Below are 19,049 nucleotides of genomic sequence, written 5' to 3' on the forward strand. Positions count from 1 at the left end.
TATCCATCCCTGCTGTTATGGCTGAAATAGATCACTTTGTTACATGGTAAAATTTTAAAATCAATGCAGAGAAGTCTGAGGCCCTCGATGTCTCCCTCCCTAAATCCATATAGGATTCCATCCAGTCCAACTTTCCCTTTGCCTGGCCCTCACAGGGTATCAAATACTTAGGAATTCCTATTCATAGAGACCTCTCCCATCTATGTTATCTTAATTTTGGGCCCTTTATTGAACAATTCCATACAGACCACGGTTGGCAAGTTAGAACTGTAAGATTCACTACGTGAACCACTGGTGTTTTGTGGAAAAGCACATGTACACCGCGTTCCAAATTATTATGCAAAAAGTGTTTAGGAGTGATAAGGGAAGAATTTGTTTGTTTGTCAGTTAAACTCATTGATGGTGATGTGTGTCAGGGCTCTTTATATCACTGTAAGCAATTGCAGACACCTGTGCTAATTAGTTTGGCAGGTGTGTCCAATGAAAGGCAAGACTACTTAAGAAGGCTCTCTCACATTATTAAGCAGCCTACATTTTCTGCCAAAATGGGAAAGAAAAAGGATGTGTCGGCTGCTGAGAAGCAACAAATTGTGGAGTGTTTAGGTCAAGGCATGACTACAATCAACATTGTGCAATGATCAGGATGAAGTGTCTTGGCAATCAAGAAGTATGTAGCTGATTCACAGTACACACGTGTGCGTGCTGATAAGGGCAAATTGAGGACTCTTTCCTACAGGCAATTACGTCAAGTTGAAAGAGCAGCGGCAAAAAAGCCTTGTCATAGCAGCAGACAAGTTTTTGAAGCTGCTTGTGCCTCCAACGTCCCCCGAACAACAAGATGCAGGGTCCTTCAGAGGTTTGCAGCTGTGCATACGCCATCCTGTCGACCTCCTCTATCCACTTCACACAAGCAGAAACGGCTCCAGTGGGCCAAACATTACATGAAGACTGATTTCAAAACTGTTTTGTTCACGGATGAGTGCCGTGCAGCGCTCGATGGTCCAGATGAATGGAGTGGAGGATGGCTGGTTGATGGACACCCCACGCAAACACGGCTACAGCGCCAACAAGGAGGAGGTGGAGTAATGTTTTGGGCTGGAATCATGGGGAGAGAGATTGTCGGCCCCTTTAGGATCCCTGAAGGCGCTAAAGATGAACTCCATAATGTATGTGGATTTTCTCAAACAGCACTTCCTGCCATGGTTCAAGAAGAAGAACCGTGTATTTCACAGCAAGATCATTTTTCTGCATGATAATGCACCATCTCATGCTGCACATAAAACATCTGCATCTCTGGCTGATATGGGCATAAAAGGGGACAAACTTATGGTGTGACCCCCATGCTCCCCTGACCTCTACCCCATTCAGAACCTTTGGAGCATCATTAAAAGGAGTGTCTATGATGGCGGGAGGCAGTTCACATCTAAGCAACAGCTCTGGGAGGGTATTCTGTCCTCATGCAAAACAATTGAAGCAGAAACCATCCAAAACCTGACAAATTCAATGGACGAGAGAGTTCAGAAGCTCCTTTCGAACAAGGGGTCCTATGTGAAAATGTAACATCACCTAGAATAAAGTTTTGAGTTGAAAACTGTTTGATTTCAGTTTCTAACAACCTGCTAATGCTTATAATTTCAAAAATGACCATTTTTTTGGTCTTTATTAAAATGAAAAGGTTGATCGAAAAGTTTGGGGGATCTAAGAGTGTGGCAACCCAGTAGTCATGATTACTTCGAATTCTGACAATATGAGGGTCATGCTGCAGGTAGTGCAGCAAGAAGGCACTTATGTGTCTTGCGCATCTCGGAGCCCCAAAATTATTTTCCGGGCTAGATGCAGCTAAAAATTATTTTTAATTTTAAATCTGGTGAAGCTTATTATAGATGGCCTAATAGGATCAGTGCTGCACACTGCTACAAAGCCCAAATTATTTTCCAGTCAAGATACAGATAAACATGATTAGTAATTTGAAAGCTTAAAACGGTTGGTAGGGTGATTTTAACCAATCATCAAGCTTTTACTCTCCCCAGGATGACACAGGGGTAGAAAAGTCGTTTCGGATCCATGATTTGTTCATCTTTATGAACGTGAGTCTGTCTACATTATCAGTGGAGAGCCGCGTGCGCTTATCTGTCAGCACACCACCAGCAGCGCTGAACACACGTTCAGACAGAACGCTGGCTGCGGGGCATGACAAGATCTCCAAGGCGTAAGTGGCTAGCTCCGGCCATTTATCCAGATTGGAAGCCCAAAAAGAGCAAGGGTCCAGTGACACAGTCGTGGCTTCAATGTTTACTTGCAGATACTCCTGTACTATCGTCTCTAGGCGTTGACTATGTGTCAGACTTCTTGTCTCCTGTGGCCTTGCAAAGGATGGGCTAAAAAAGTGGTGAAATGATTCCGCAAAATTCATGTTACCAGCAGATACTGTGGTTCTGTTACGGTTTGAGTGCTGAACACTTGACGGTCCCACGGTTGGCAAGTTGGAACTGTGAGATTCACTACGTGCACCACTGGTATTTTGTGGAAAAGCACATGTAAGATTCTGCAACAGTCTCTGCTGATACTCCTGCATGCGTGCATCCCTTTCTATGGCAGGAATAATTTCTGCAAATTTACTTTTGTACCGGGGATCTAACAGTGTGGCAACCCAGTAGTCAGGATTATTTCTAATTCTCACAATTCGAGGGTCATGTTGCAGGTAGTGCAGCAAGAAGGCACTCATGTGTGTTGCGCATCCAGGAGCACCAAGTCCCTGTTGTGTTGGTGGCGAGGTAACAATCATGCTTCCTTCCTCTGTCCTCTCCCCCCAACCTCCCACAACAGAAATGTGATCAAGGTCTCCCTCATCTGATGAGTCTTCCATCAGTTCATCCTCCACTTCTTCCTGGGCTCCTGCACCTTCCTCACTAGTTTGGCTGCTACCATGCGCCCTGGTAAAATCATCTCCCCCACCCTCACATGCCTGCCGCCCTGGTGCTGCCGACCGTCTGGACCTTGCAGATGTTAGCCCTTCCGCATACAACTCCTCCTCCTCTACTTCCTCCACCTCCTCTTGTGCCACCACCTGACTCCGAATTCTGTTTAACATGTGCTCCAGCATGTAAATCACCGGAATAGTCATGCTGATAATGGCATCGTCAGCACTAAACATCTTCGTCGCCATTTCAAAACTGTGCAGAAGGGTGCATAGGTCCCTGATCTGAGACCACTCCTAAAGCGTGATTTGCCCCACCTCTGAATCTCGTTGGCCCAGGCTATACGTCAGAACGTATTGCACCAGGGCTTGTCGGTGCTGCCACAGTCGCTGCAACATGTGCAGAGTTGAATTCCACCGGGTAGGCACATCGCATTTTAGCCGGTGAAGTGGCAGGCCCAACGACTTCTGTAGAGATGTAAGTCGCTGAGCTGCGGGATGCGAACGGCGGAAGTGAGCACACAGCGACCGTGCCCTCTGCAGAAGGCCATCTAGTCTGGGATAGTGGGCTAAAAATTGCTGGACAACCAGGTTCAACACGTGAGCCATACAAGGCACGTGTGTGACATTGCCCCGGCGAAGGGCCGCACCCAGGTTTGCAGCATTGTCGCACACGGCCTTCCCTGGTTTCAGGTCCAGTGGAGACAACCATTCATGAAATTGGTTCTCCAGAGCTGACCACAACTCCTCAGCTGTGTGACTCACATTTCCCAGACATTTCAATGTAAAAACCGCCTGATGACGTTGAGCCCTACTGCCAGCATAGTAAGGAGGTGTGCAGGATCCCATCTGCGCAGTTAGAAAGCTTGTGGCATGATCAGACAGGCTTTGGGTGCAGGTGGAAGACCGAGAGGAGGTTGAGGAGGCAGAAGCAGTGGAGGAACTTTGACATAAAGAGGATTGACGCACAACTCGTGGGGACGGCAAGACTTGGACAGCAGCCCCTTGTCCTGCTGTCACCATAGTTACCCAGTGCCCAGTCAGCGACATGTAACGCCCCTGTCCATGCCTACTCGTCCAAGTGTCTGTGGTGAAATGCACCCTGTCACACACAGAGTTTCTCAAAGAAGCGGTGATGTTGTGTGCGACATGCTGGTGGAGCGCAGGCACACCTTTCTTTGAGAAGTAGTGCCGACTGGGCATCTGGTACTGGGGCACTGCGACGGACATAAGGTCTCGAAAATCCTCTGTGTCCACCAGGCGGAAAGGCAGCATTTCTGTAGCCAAGAGCTTGCAGATGGTGAAATTCAACCTCTTAGCTTTCTCATGGCTAGGAGGAAATGGTCTTTTACTTGTCCACATCTGAGGGACCGAGGGCTGGCTATTGTGCTTAGACGGGGTTGATAAGGGTGTCCCCGGCAAACTGCCGGTCTGTGAGGAAGATGCAGGCGGACATGTTAGGTTTCCTTGATCCAAAGGTGGTGCTATCGATGTCGGACAGCGCTCAAGACCAGCTGGTGTTACCACCTCCAAAGAAAATGATGACCTGCCAATCACGCTGGCTGTTGCGGGTAAAGAGGTGGCAGGTCTGCGCCCCAAAACAGGTGTGACTGCTGTCCCCCCAGTCACAGAGGATGAAGAGGCCGCGGATGCACAAGATATGGCAGACGGTGGTTGGCCCGGCCGGCTAGACCGCATTGTAGCACACTGAGCTTCCCACTGCAACTTATGCTTCATGTCCATGTGCCGGTTCATGCATGAAGTACTCAAACTATGTATTTTTTGGCCTCTACTTAGCTTTTGCTGACAAATGTTACAGATAACACGAGTTGGGTCATCTTTATCGATCTGAAAAAATGCCCAGGCTATGCAAGGCTTAGCACCCATGCGACCTGAAGAGCCACCACGACTTGTGGTGAGAGGCAGAGTTGTGTTTGAGGATGCAGTTGTTGACGTGCTTCCAGTACTACGTCTCTGTCCAGGAAGGCGCAACCTGACCTCGTCGTCACTAGCATCTTCCTCCACCTCCTCTGCTGACCTCATCTCTTGGCTGACTGTGGGTTGACAGTAAGTGGGATCTCCGACCTCATCATCATCACCCTGTGCGTTATCACACCCGTCGTCCTCAGAGCCAACCTGTTCCTGCCCTGACAAAAAACTAAAGTTGTCGCTCCAATCAGGTATTTGAGTCTTATCATCGTCTTCCTCATTGTCTCCACCAACAGGAGTTACAGTTTGGGAATGAGGGTCTACATTATGGTCAGAACCTTCTGCGTCTGGTCCTGGATCCGACTCATAAAGATTCTGGGCATCAGTGCAGATCATTTCCTCGTCTGGATTCACAGAAGCGCTGGAGTCGACCTCTGATTCCCAGGCTATAGTATGAGTAAACAGCTCTGCAGACTCAACCATCTGTTCTACCTCATACTCAGACGGGCAGCTGGAGATTTGGGAGCTGTGAGGAAGCAAGTGCGATTTGGGTGACACCTTTGAGGACTGGAGTATTTGTGATGTTGAAGTTGATGTGGAGGAGAGCCCACTTAAAGGAGCACTTGATATCCGTTGAAGCACCTGCTGTTTTTGTGCCTCATCTGGAATTTGTAGCGATTGGCGTGGCCGTAAGAAAGGGATCTTATCACATTGTCCGCTAAAAGAAGTAGACATTTTAGTTTGGCTGGAAGATGGTCTTTCTTCTGCACCTACCCCACGGACACAACCTTTTTTCCCCTTCCCAACACGCCTATTCCCCTTTCCACCAGCAGCAGGCCTTTTTCCACTCATTTTGGTGGTTAACTAATTCACAACTCTGGAGTTGTTTGCACAAAAAAACAATGGATGGTAACCGAGCAGAGCTGAGTGGCCAAACTGTGGTATTAGGCCAAAACTATTGGCTGGGTTAGATGCAGAAAAAAATTATTTTTAATTTGCAACCTGATGGAGGTCAGTATAGATGGACTAATAGACCAAGTCCCACACACCGCTAGAAGCCCAAATATTTTTTCAGAGCTAGATGCAGAAAATTTTTTTATTCAATTTGCAACCTGATGGAGGTCAGTATAGATGGACTAATAGACCAAGTCCCACACACTGCTAGAAGTACAAATATTTTTTCAGAGCTAGATGCAGAAAAAAATTATTTTTAATTTGCAACCTGATGGAGGTCAGTGTAGATGGACTAATAGACCAAGTCCCACACACCGCTAGAAGCCCAAATATTTTTTCAGAGCTAGATGCAGAAAAAAATTATTTTTAATTTGCAACCTGATGGAGGTCAGTATAGATGGACTAATAGACCAAGTCCCACACACCGCTAGAAGCCCAAATATTTTTTCAGAGCTAGATGCAGAAAAAAATTATATTCAATTTGCAACCTGCTGGAGGTCAGTATAGAAGGACTAATAGAACAAGTCCCACACACTGCTAGAAGCCCAAATATTTTTTCAGAGCTAAATGAAGAAAAAAATTATTTTTAATTTGCAACCTGATGGAGGTCAGTATAGATGGACTAATAGACCAAGTCCCACACACTGCTAGAAGCCCAGATATTTTTTCAGAGCTAGATGCAGAAAAAAATTATTTTTAATTTGCAACCTGATGGAGGTCAGTATAGATGGACTAATAGACCAAGTCCCACACGCTGCTAGAAGCCCAAATATTTTTTCAGAGCTAGATGCAGAAAAAAATTATTTTTAATTTGCAACCTGATGGAGGTCAGTATAGATGGACTAATAGACCAAGTCCCACACACCGCTAGAAGCCCAAATATTTTTTCAGAGCTAGATGCAGAAAAAAATTATATTCAATTTGCAACCTGCTGGACGTCAGTATAGAAGGACTAATAGAACAAGTCCCACACACTGCTAGAAGCCCAAATATTTTTTCAGAGCTAAATGAAGAAAAAAATTATTTTTAATTTGCAACCTGATGGAGGTCAGTATAGATGGACTAATAGACCAAGTCCCACACACTGCTAGAAGCCCAAATATTTTTTCAGAGCTAGATGCAGAAAAAATTATTTTTAATTTGCAACCTGATGGAGGTCAGTATAGATGGACTAATAGACCAAGTCCCACACACCGCTAGAAGCCCAAATATTTTTTCAGAGCTAGATGCAGAAATTTTTTTTATTCAATTTGCAACCTGATGGAGGTCAGTATAGATGGACTAATAGACCAAGTCCCACACACTGCTAGAAGCCCAAATATTTTTTCAGAGCTAGATGCAGAAAAAAATTATTTTTAATTTGCAACCTGATGGAGGTTAGTATAGATGGACTAATAGACCAAGTCCCACACACTGCTAGAAGCCCAAATATTTTTTCAGAGCTAGATGCAGAAAAAAATTACTTTTAATTTGCAACCTGATGGAGGTCAGTATAGATGGACTAATAGAACAAGTCCCACACGCTGCTAGAAGCCCAAATATTCTTTCAGAGATAAATGAAGAAAAAAATTATTTTTAATTTGCAACCTGATGGAGGTCAGTATAGATGGACTAATAGACCAAGTCCCACACACTGCTAGAAGCCCAAATATTTTTTCAGAGCTAGATGCAGAAAAAAATTATTTTTAATTTGCAACCTGATGGAGGTCAGTATAGATGGACTAATAGACCAAGTCCCACACACTGCTAGAAGCCCAAATATTTTTTCAGAGCTAGATGCAGAAAAAAATTATTTTTAATTTGCAACCTGATGGAGGTCAGTATAGATGGACTAATAGAACAAGTCCCACACGCTGCTAGAAGCCCAAATATTTTTTCAGAGATAAATGAAGAAAAAAATTATTTTTAATTTGCAACCTGATGGAGGTCAGTATAGATGGACTAATAGACCAAGTCCCACACACTGCTAGAAGCCCAAATATTTTTTCAGAGCTAGATGCAGAAAAAAATTATATTCAGTTTGCAACCTGATGGAGGTCAGTATAGATGGACTAATAGAATGATGCTATGCCCAAAAGATTTTACTTCACTAGGTGCAGTAAAAAAATTGGTATTCTATACACAGGTGGTATATCTTGCAACACAGATAGGCTACTCCACTGACTAACACACTCTGCAATAGGCCAAAAAGGATTAGCTTTGCTAGATTCAGCCAAATGCTGTGAAAAAAACTTGCACAGCACTGGCACAGACCTGCCTGGCAAAAACTGATAGGAACTGATGTAACCTAGTCCTGAAAAGGACTCCAATTACAATTAGTCTTTACTCCCACAATCTATCTATTTAAGAGCACAGACCTGCCTGATAAAAGTCGTAGGAAATGCTGTAACCTAGTCCTTAAAAGGACTGCAATCACAACTATTCCCTACTCCCAAGCTATCTGTATATTTGTGCGAAAATTGGCTTGAAATTAACAAGGTATAGCGCACACAGCAACAGCGGTGCCGTCTAACACGCAGCTGCAGCAGTGAGAAAATGGTGGCGACGGGGAAAATGGCTTGGTCTTATAGGGCAAGGACATGTGACATACACTGCCAATCACACATGCCCTTGCTTGTGTGAAAAAAAGCACTTCGCTCCGTGTGTGCGCTGCTGATAGGCTGACAGATTGCACCTCCCCACTGCAAATGCGGGAAAGAGAAAAAAAAATGGAGATCTTCATTGTTCCTGCAGAGATCCATCCCCTGCCCCTCCCCCCGCCCCGCTGTACACTCAAACTGCGTATTAACATTAATTTTCATCATTACTGAGAAAAAATCCAGTTATGATTTTGGTGCACGAACAGTTATCGAACATAACCTCGAACAGCCGAATTTTTCTCAAATTGTTCGTGTTCGCCGACCGGCTCGAACACCGCCCAAAACAGCTCGAATTTGAGATTGGCGAACAGTTCGAGTAGAACAACGCTCATCTCTAGTCAGCACAGCGGTGTCTGACCGGAGTAGCATTTCACTTCCAACTACTGAATTGGGGAGATGTGACAAAGATTCATCATCAGACAATCCATAAAAGGGTGGAAAAGGGGTCAGCCAAGTCAGGAGTGTAGACGTCCCGTCCCGTGTCACTAAAACTGATTTCTCACATCATATCCCTAACACCATTAACATGACACTCACAATTTGAAGCAACACTACTGTCTACTGCATTTGTGGTCGCCTTCTTCAGGGCGCTATGCATAAGCGAATTAGTCCCTCAATCCAAAATTAGCACCAGTGGAGGCTTATTACACCAGGACGTAGTCATAGGCAATAATGCAATACGTCTACGCATACACAAATCGAAAATGGTTCCAGCGGGCAGGGGCACTTGGGTACTTCTACAACCCACAAACGGTACACTGAGTCGGGTAACAATAGTAAAACCATATCTAACCATCAGATCACAAAGTAATTTGTTCCTATCACACATTGATGGGACGCCATTATCAAGATACCAGTTCCAAGCTATATTTAATAAATGCATAACATCGGCAGGGAACCACCCCAAAGATTACGGGACACACTCATTCCGCATAGGCGCGGCCACAGAAGCAGCAAGAGCAGGACTGTCAGAAACGAAAGTTCAGAGGATAGAGAGATGGTGATCCACGTGTTTGGCAAGATACATAAGACCGGACTTGTTATCCTAACGTGGTTTGTTTCTTTTACAGGTGACGCTAAGCCAACAGTGTGGGTGATAGGCCACTCGTATATATATTGGGCAGATTAAAGGGCGAAAGTCCGCCCAGGCGGGAGGAAATTAGAGTTTCATAACACATATTTCAACTGGAGAGGTATTAGAGGCCTGCTATGGCCACAGGTACTAATGGAAGTAATCAAGGTAGGGAGAGAGGCAAGATGTCTGGTCATCTTAGTTATACAGGCCGGGGGAAACAACCTAGGTCATCACAAGAGCGCATAACTAATGGCAATAATGAAACTAGACACTGAGCGCTTCAGAGAATTTTTCACAAAACTAGCTATAGTATGGTCAGAGATTGTGCCGATAGCGGTATGGCAAGGTGCGCGAGACATCACGGCCATCGAACGGACAAGGCGGGTAATAAATATTCGGATGGCAAAATTTAGAAGAGACAGAGGCGGAGTAGTGGTACGACACCGACAACTGGAAGGAGATAAAGCAGGCCTCATACGGCCCGACGGTGTTCACTTAATGGATATTGGACTGGACATATTCCTGTCAGGACTCCAGGACGGAGTGGAACAAGCGTTAAGAGTGATGGGTGGGGGTCAGAGTCCTGCATACGAGTGGCCTGGAAATAGAAAGGACATGTTGGAGAGTTACACTTGTTGGCCAAATTGCCGGAGTGGAGACCCAGGGCATGCTGCAACAAGCTGAATTATTTTAGAAATAAAATGTCTTTCTAATGGAATGAGTATAAAGAGTTAATAAAGCTGTGACCGATCCTCACCCATCCAGTTGTAAGAGTTACATTATTGTATTGTCAAGGAAAGGGGGGCGGTAGGGGGGGCTGAGCGTCTGGGTTTGGTTGAGGGTCCCCACAGTCTGCCTAGGCTAGATGCATTTAAAAATTCTTATTAAATACACAGGCGGTGCAGCTTGCTTCGCAGCTGGGCTACTACGCCCAAAGTATTGCCTAGGCTAGATGCAGTTAAAAATTCTACGCTGACTAGCAGACACTGAAGATTTGGAGCAGACCTCTGAGTAAACAGCTCTTCAGACTCAATCATCTGTGTTACCCCAAGCCATAGTGTATGTAGTTTCTTACAGTTAAAAGGGGGGGGGGAGCGACCCAACCCACCTGGAATTGACGATGCCAACGTCACGTAAGACACAGCAAGGGGACTCCAAAAAGAGTTTCCATTTTTTCCCAAAATTGTGGCACAGACACCACTTAACCCTAGAATGCATACCTGGGGCCTCGCAGTCCCGCCCTGTTAATTGTTTTCTATTTTCTGCAAGATTACTTTAGTTAGAATTTTGAAACTCTAGGTATTCTTCATGTATATAGTTGTTTGTCATTTGAGTTTGAGTTATTCAATGTTATTTGCACATGGGCCTAAAAGGCCCCAGGTATATGAAAGTGTAGATTTTTATGGTCATGCGTTCTAGGGTTAAGTGGCATCAATTGCCCCACAGTTGCTTAAAACGGTTGGTGAGGTGATATTACCAAATCCTCAAGCTTTTAGCCTCCCAAGGATAACACAGGATTAGAAAAGTCCTTGCGAATCCATGATTTGTTCATCTTTATGAACGTGAGTCTGTCTACATTCTCAGTGGACAGCCGCGTGCGCTTATCTGTCAGCACACCATCAGCAGCGCTGAACACACGTTCAGAGAGAACACTGGCTGCAGGGCATGACAAGATCTCCAAGGCGTGAGTGGCGAGCTCCGGCCATTTTTCCAGATTGGAATACCAAAATGAGCAAGGGTCCAGTGACACAGTCATGGCTTCGATGTTCACTTGGAGATACTCCTGCACCATCCTCTCTAGGCATTGACTATGTGTCAGACTTCTTGTCTCCTGTGGCCTTGCAAAGGATGGTCTAAAAAAGCGGTGAAACGATTTCACAAAATTGCTGTTACCAGCAGACACTGTGTTACTGTTACGGTTTGAGTGATGAAGATTCGACAGTCCCGCGATTGGCAAGTTAGAACTGTGAGATTCACTTCGTGCACCACTGGTGTTTTGTGGAAAAGCACATGTAAGATTCTGCAACAGCATCTGCAGATACTCCTGCATGCGTCAATCCCTTTTTATGGCAGGAATTATTTCGGCAAATTTACTTTTGTACCGGGGATCTAAGAGTGTGGCAACCCAGTAGTCGAGATTACTTCGAATTCTGCAATCTGAGGGTCATGTTGCAGGTAGTGCAGCAAGAAGGCACTTATGTGTCTTGCGCATCCAGGAGGAGCAAGTCCTTGTTGTGTTGGTAGCGAGGTAAGAATCATGCTTCTTTCCTCTGCCCTCTCCCCCCAACCTCGCACAACAGAAATGTGATCAAGGTCTCCCTCATCTGATGAGTCTTCCATGCCCATCGCCAGTTCATCCTCCACTTCTTCCTCGGCTCCTGCACCTTCCTCAACAGTTTGGCTGCTACCATGCGCCCTGTTTAATCCCTCTCCACCACCCTCCCATGCCTGCCTCCTTGGTGCTGCCAACCGTCTGGACCTTGGAGATGTTATCTCTTCCGCATACGACTCCTCCTCTACTTCCTCCACCTCCTCTTGTCCGACCACCTGACTCTGAATTCTGTTTAATGTGTGCTCCAGCATGTAAATCACCGGAATAGTTATGCTGATAATGGCATCGTCGTCAGCACTAAACATCTTCGTCGCCATTTCAAAACTGTGCAGAAAGGTGTGTGGCGCCCCTGAGGGTGCAGTCACCACAGAGTTACTGCATCTCACCCAGAGGTGTGGTTTCTCACCCTCAGGTAAGGAAGGCGTATGGCTCGGGACCCTAACACCTGCATCCAACACATACCCGCAGTGGGGTTAGGGCGAGATTGCTCCTAAGGGAGAGCACAGTCCCAGGTCCCTAGCTGGTGGGAGGATCCTATGTAGTGGGTGCTTAGGGGAGCAGCTTAGGGGAGCACATGACAGGGAGAGTATAAATAGGAAGCCATCTTAGAAAGAGCAAGCCAGTCAGAGGAGGAAAAGTGACAGGAGCAGAGGCTCGGCATGAGCTCTGCTCCGGAGGCGGGCCTAGCCTGGGAGGCCCAGGACTGAAGGAGAGAAGAGAGGAGTGGGAGCAGGAAGGCTCCAGGAACCGAAGGGACCCTAGGGCTACGGGCCGTGCAGAAGGCCACCTGTACTCCCGCTGCTACCAGGAGGTAGAGGGGTCAGGCCAGATAAGGGGAACCGGTCCCTCAACTAGAGGAGAAACAGCAAGGCTCAACTAGAAACCGGAGGCTGCAGCATTTCATGTACTGCAGGCAAAAGTCCACACCAGTCTCACTAAGAAGGTAGCCACATAGGACCCAGGGGACGGAACACAAGTCGCCCGCCAAGGCCCGAGGATACCGGATAGAAGTGTCACTGGGTGTGAGGAGCAGGGAGAAGGCCAGAGAAAGGACACACAGAAGGGGGTCCTGCTAAGTACTCCAGAGCTATCTGGGGGTGGACTGAGCCCCTCACTGAGTACGCACAGCACGACGGGTGAGATAGCTCTGGTACCTGTAATCTGGACTGCAACAACTGTGAGTAAAGATCTTGGGACTGCATCACACGGACTCTGTGTTCATTACTGACTCCCTGCACTACAACCACCATCATCCACCCACACTGCCCTGAAGCTACACTCTTCCTGTGGTGAGTAATAATACCATTGCAGCAAAACCACCAGCTTCAGAGGACTGTTCCGCAGCGGCGGCCCCTTTGGCCGCACTCCACAGGTGGCGTAGTCGGACATTATAAAATCCATATATTCAAATTACCGTTGGATTGACCGCCCTGGGTCACGGACCGGGTCACCGCCACAGTGACTACAACCCCCAGCGTCTACCGGCCCGGCTCCGGGTACCCCACGGCCCAGGGGGCGCGTCAACTTCATAGGTCCCTGATCTGAGACCACTCCTGCTGTGTGATTTGCCCCACCTCTGGATCTCGTTGGCCCAGGCTATACGTCAGAAACTATTGCACCAGGGCTTGTCAGTGCTGCCACAGTCGCTGCAACATGTGCAGAGTTGAATTCCACCGTGTCGGCACATCGCATTTCAGCTGGTGAACTGGCAGGCCCAACGACTTCTGTAGAGATGTAAGTCGTTGAGCTGCGGGATGCGAACGGCGGAAGTGAGCACACAGCGACCGTGCCCTCTGCAGAAGGCCATCTAGTCCGGGATAGTGGGCTAAAAATTTATGGACAACCAGGTTCAACACGTGAGCCATACAAGGCACGTGTGTAACATTGCCCCGGCGAAGGGCCGCACCCAGGTTTGCAGCATTGTCGCACACGGCCTTCCCTGGTTGCAGGTCCAGTGGAGACAACCATTCATGAAACTGGGTCTCCAGAGCTGACCACAAGTCCTCAGCTGTGTGACTCACATTTCCCAGACATTTCAAAGTAAACACTGATGCCGTTGAGCTCTGCTGCCAGCATAGTAAGGAGGTGCGCTGTTAGAAAGCAGGTGGCATTACCAGACAGGCTTTGGGTGCAGGTGGAGGACCGAGAGGAGGTTGAGGAGGCAGAAGCAGTGGAGGAACTTCTAGATAAAGAGGATTGACGTACAACTCGCGGGGATGGCAAGACTTGGACAGCAGCCCCTTGTCCTGCTGTCACCATAGTTACCCAGTGCCCTGTCAGCGACATGTAACGCCCCTGTCCATGCCTACTCGTCCAAGTGTCTGTGGTGAAATGCACCCTGTCACACACAGAGTTTCTCAAAGAAGCGGTGATGTTGTGTGCGACATGCTGGTGGAGCGCAGGCACACCTTTCTTTGAGAAGTAGTGCCGACTGGGCATCTGGTACTGGGGCACTGCGACGGACATAAGGTCTCAAAAATCCACTGTGTCCTCCAGGCGGAAAGGCAGCATTTCTGTAGCCAACAGCTTGCAGATGGTGAAATTCAACCTCTTAGCTTTCTCATGGCTAGGAGGAAATGGTCTTTTACTTGTCCACATCTGAGGGACCGAGGGCTGGCTGTTGTGCTTTGACGGGGTTGATATGGGTGTCCCTGGCAAACTGCCGGTCTGTGAGGAAGATGCATTCGGACATGTTAGGTTGCCTTGATCCAAAGGTGGTGCTCTCGATGTCAGAGAGCTCTCAACACTAGCAGGTGTTTCCACTTCCCAATGAACTGACGAGCTGCCAATCACACTGGCTGTTGCAGGTAAAGAGGTGGCAGGTCTGCGTCCAAAAACATGTGTGACTGCTGTCCCCCCAGTCACAGAGGATGAAGAGGCCGCGGATGCACAAGATGGGGCAGACGGTGGTTGGCCCAGCCTGCTAGGCCGCATTGTAGCACAGTGAGCTTCCCACTGCAACTTATGCTTCATATCCATGTGACGGTACATGCATGAAGTACTCAAACTATGGATTTTTTGGCCTCTACTTAGCTTTTGGTGACAAATATTACAGATAACACGAGTTGGGTCATCCTTATCGATCTGAATAAATGCCCAGGCTATGCAAGGCTTAGAGCCCATGCGACCTGAAGAGCCACTACGACTTGTGGTCAGAGGCGGAGTTGTGGTTGAGGATGCAGTTGTTGACGTGCTTCCAGTACTCCGTCTCTGTCCAGGAAGGTGCAACCTAACCTCGTCGTCAATAGCATCTGTGACGCCCCGCTGCGCTTGGTATCACAGATCCTAGAAGAGTGTATTGATGGAATCCTCCACAAGAGGCCCCCATAAACATTCACACATCTCCACCTTCCACCTCAGACCAGCAGAGGGAGCCCGTTAGGGATATAAATAGGGAAGGTGGAGCTAGGCAGTTCAGTTCCTCTGAAGAGTTCCTGCAGTAGAGAAGCCTAAGAGAGGTCAGTCTGCAGTGGAGCTCAGTCTAGTCTAGAGAACTCAGTTAATAGTTCAGCAGTGGAGCACGAGGCTCCTGCTAGCTAGATTCAGGGAGCCCAGATAGAGCTTAAGGTGTGCCGGCGTCATAAGATCGGTGAAGCGCGGCAAGCTGGCGTTAGTGTGTATAGCCTATTGAGGGCCCGAGTAGGCCGAAGGCGAGTGGCGAGTTAGTACATAAGGGGCAGAGGAGCTTAACCAGCTCACCCCGAAGCATTTACCGGACACCGGATCCGAGCTTACCGGGATCTCTATGACCCAGTAAGGCATAACCGGAATCCCTGGAGAACTACAAGTCCCAGGATCGCTAAGGTGCTGATACGTAACAGAGCCAGGAGACGCTTAGGCCCCGCATACTGGGAGCGTGAACTTCAAGAGAAGGCCCTACCACAAGGTCAGCCAGCGCAGGACAGAGACAAAGTTAGGCCTAGCTCCAGGCAGGTCAGAAACTTACTGCGCAGAGGCAAGAAACAGGAGGCCCTACACCCGCTCATTGGGGAGGATCCTGATATGCACCCTTCACCCTACAGTGCTCCAGGATGTGCCTGAATTTCCTCCAGTAAAAGGTACTGAAGTGACTACCGTGTCCGTTTCCGTTCTTGCTCTGACCCAGCTGGGTCTCGCCTGTCCTGCATTCCCCCTGCATACGCTGCCCTGAGACCTAGCTCCACCTGTGGGGAGCTATACCATCGAGCTGCCTTATCACGGGCCTCAGTGGACTGCTGCAGCGCTGGTGCTTCTCACCAGATACCACAGGTGGTGTCACAAACTCTTATAAAATTAACAATTATCCACCCTTTTAAAGAGTGACCCCAGGGTACGGGCCAGGGAGCCGACCACCGCGACATCCCAAAGGCCAGGCAAAGGCCCGGGTGACCTCATCGACTGGCTGACTGTGGGTTGACAGTAAGTGGGATCTCCAACCTTGTCATCATCACCCTGTGTGTTATCACACCCGTCGTCCTCAAATCCAACCTCTTCCTGTCCTGACCGAAAAGTCAAGTTGTCGCTCCAATCAGGTATTTGAGTCTCATCATCGTCTTCATCATTGTCTCCACCAACAGGAGTTACAGTTTGGGAACGAGGGTTTACATTATGCTCAGAACCTTCTTCATCTGGTCCTGGATCCGACTTATAAAGATTCTGGGCATCAGTGCAGATCATTTCCTCGTCTGGATTAACAGAAGCTCTGGAGCAGACCTCCGTTTCCCAGGCTATAGTATGAGTAAACAGCTGTGCAGACTCAACCATCTGTGTTACCCCATACTCAGACGGGCAGCTGGAGACTTGGGAGCTGTGAGGAAGCAAGTGCGATTGGGGTGACACCGCTGAGGACTGGAGTATTTGTGATGTTGAAGTTGAGGTGGAGGAGAGCCCACTTGAAGGAGCACTTGATATCCGCTGAAGCACCTGCTGTTTTTGTGCCTCATCTGGAATTTGTAGCGATGGGCGTGTCCGTAACAAAGGGATCGTATCACATTGTCCACGAAAAGAAGTCGACATGTTAGTTTGGCTGGAAGATGGTCTTTCTTCTGCAGATGTTACTCCCCCCCCACCGCGGGGGGCTCGACCCACCAGCGGACAGGCACCAGTATTAGGAGAGGGTGGCTGACCGTCAGGGTCCACCGCGGCTCTGGCACAAACCCGGCGACACGGAGGTGGCACGGGCAGGAACGGACTGGCCGTGTCGGCTTCTCACTTTTTGGATTTTAGAAGGGCATGACATGCCTATATCTGTGTCTCCCCCTCCTTTTACTCCTCCACCTCTTTTATTTTCGCATGACTATATGTACTTGTCACTTTTCCATGTGTTAGTTATGTCTTCTGAGCAGTTTGTCAGCTTTTGGACACCTTTGAAGGTGTTTTCTATGTGTTTCTATGTGTTTTTGTTTGCCTGCCATTGGTTTTAACGGTGTTCGAAGGTGTTCGACGAACAGTTCGACGAACAGTTCGGCGAACACACGGGTGTTCGACGAACCGAACCGAACTCGAACACTACGGGGGTGGCTCAACACTACTCATGAGTGCCCCAAAACCACCAGTGCCCTTTCAATACCCTCCTGTATCGCCAGGGCCCAAAGATCAATAACCATTGCGTTAAGATGAACACCGTCCTCTAACCAGAAATTACCAACCCCAGATTTCAACTCAAAGTACCTAACACTTATCCCACCATTCCTAGATGCAAAGCTCGATATGGCCCTATTTAATTTCACTCTCGCCCTATTAATCCCTTTCACCGATCTGGCCGCCCGCCATTTTTGCCTAGGCACAATATCTGACCACACCGTCAGCACCGCCAGAAAAGACGTCCACAATCGCAAAAAATCAAAACGAATATTCCGAATTAACTCTCTAACCGGCCTAGCCCCCAAACCGTCCCCCCCCCAATAGGTATAACCAAAATATTGGGTATTCTATCTAGTCGAGCCGCTTTGTGAAACTCTGACATAACCCGGCTCCATACCATCCCTCTAAAGCCTAGCTAACGGATAACCACTTGTTCCCTCGGAAAGCCCAATTGCCTACCATCACACCTTACTCACACCTTACGTCAGGACGCAGCGCCCCCCAATGCACATACGAATGTCTGAAAATCCAGGCCAGCGAGGGAACGCCACCTAAAAGAATAATAATAATAATAACAAGCATATTCAACACTCACAACAATAACAATTCCTGTGGTATTCAGCGCCGCACATACGTCAAATAACGGTCCGAACTCCACCTGCCAATCCGCTTTATCACCTGAGCCCCCAAACCTCGCCTGTCAGCCTCTGACGCAGCGCCGATCCTAAAAGAATGTGAACTGTACACATCTGAATTAAGGCCCAACTCTTGCACCCCCTTTTTTAGGATCGCTATAAACTGAAATCGGGACAAATATGCACCGTTGGAGTGACATAAAAGTGGGCCGGATCTCCCCGACCACAGCTGCCAATATGCCTCCAAGCACCTCCTCGGACAAATCAAAGCCCCGTCCCCTCTACCTAACACAGCACGCTTACCTCTAGCTAACTGATTGGTCTTTGCACGTCTGATCCAAAAATCGATGCCCCCAGCCCAGCAACTCACGTCTTCAGCCAATAAACCCCCTGCCCTATTCTTGCTGGGGGCCACCAATTCACCTACTTTCATCGCCCCGAAGAAAGCTAAGGAAAAAGCTAATTTAAATAGAGCCGCCTTAAAATTATAATGACAAATCCTTTCCAATACAACACCTAACCTTTCCAACATGCTAAATGAAACTGGCCTACGCTTATCCAAAATCCTGCTACCTTTTTTAAAACCTTTTAATGCCTGCTTGACCAAAAATGATTTTGTGACATCAGACTCTCCCTGCAATTTGAAACCGAATGCAAGCCCGGCAATAAATTTACCAATTGTAGATACCGACCACCCTAATTCCGCAGCCTTACCAACTAAAAACAAAACCGCCAGTGTTCTATCCTCGTCACTCTCTACCGCCCCCCAATGGGACACCCAGCTTTGCCATACCCGCCACGATGCCTCATATGAAGACCAGGTTGAACTCGCCACTGACTCCTGAATCAATCTTCCAGCTCGTCCGTAATCAGCTGCCACAACTGCGAAGGGCATTCCAATCCTGCGACTTCTGCCTCTGGTGTCAGTGCCTGAAAATGCTCCCACTGGAAACGAGACAAAGCATGCACTATAGAATTTTGCACACCTGGCACATGCACCGCCGAA

Source organism: Phyllobates terribilis, unplaced genomic scaffold, assembly GCF_046119375.1.
Source record: "Phyllobates terribilis strain yellow unplaced genomic scaffold, ASM4611937v1 Scaffold_12__6_contigs__length_324123572, whole genome shotgun sequence".
In the NCBI taxonomy this organism is placed as follows: domain Eukaryota; kingdom Metazoa; phylum Chordata; class Amphibia; order Anura; family Dendrobatidae; genus Phyllobates; species Phyllobates terribilis.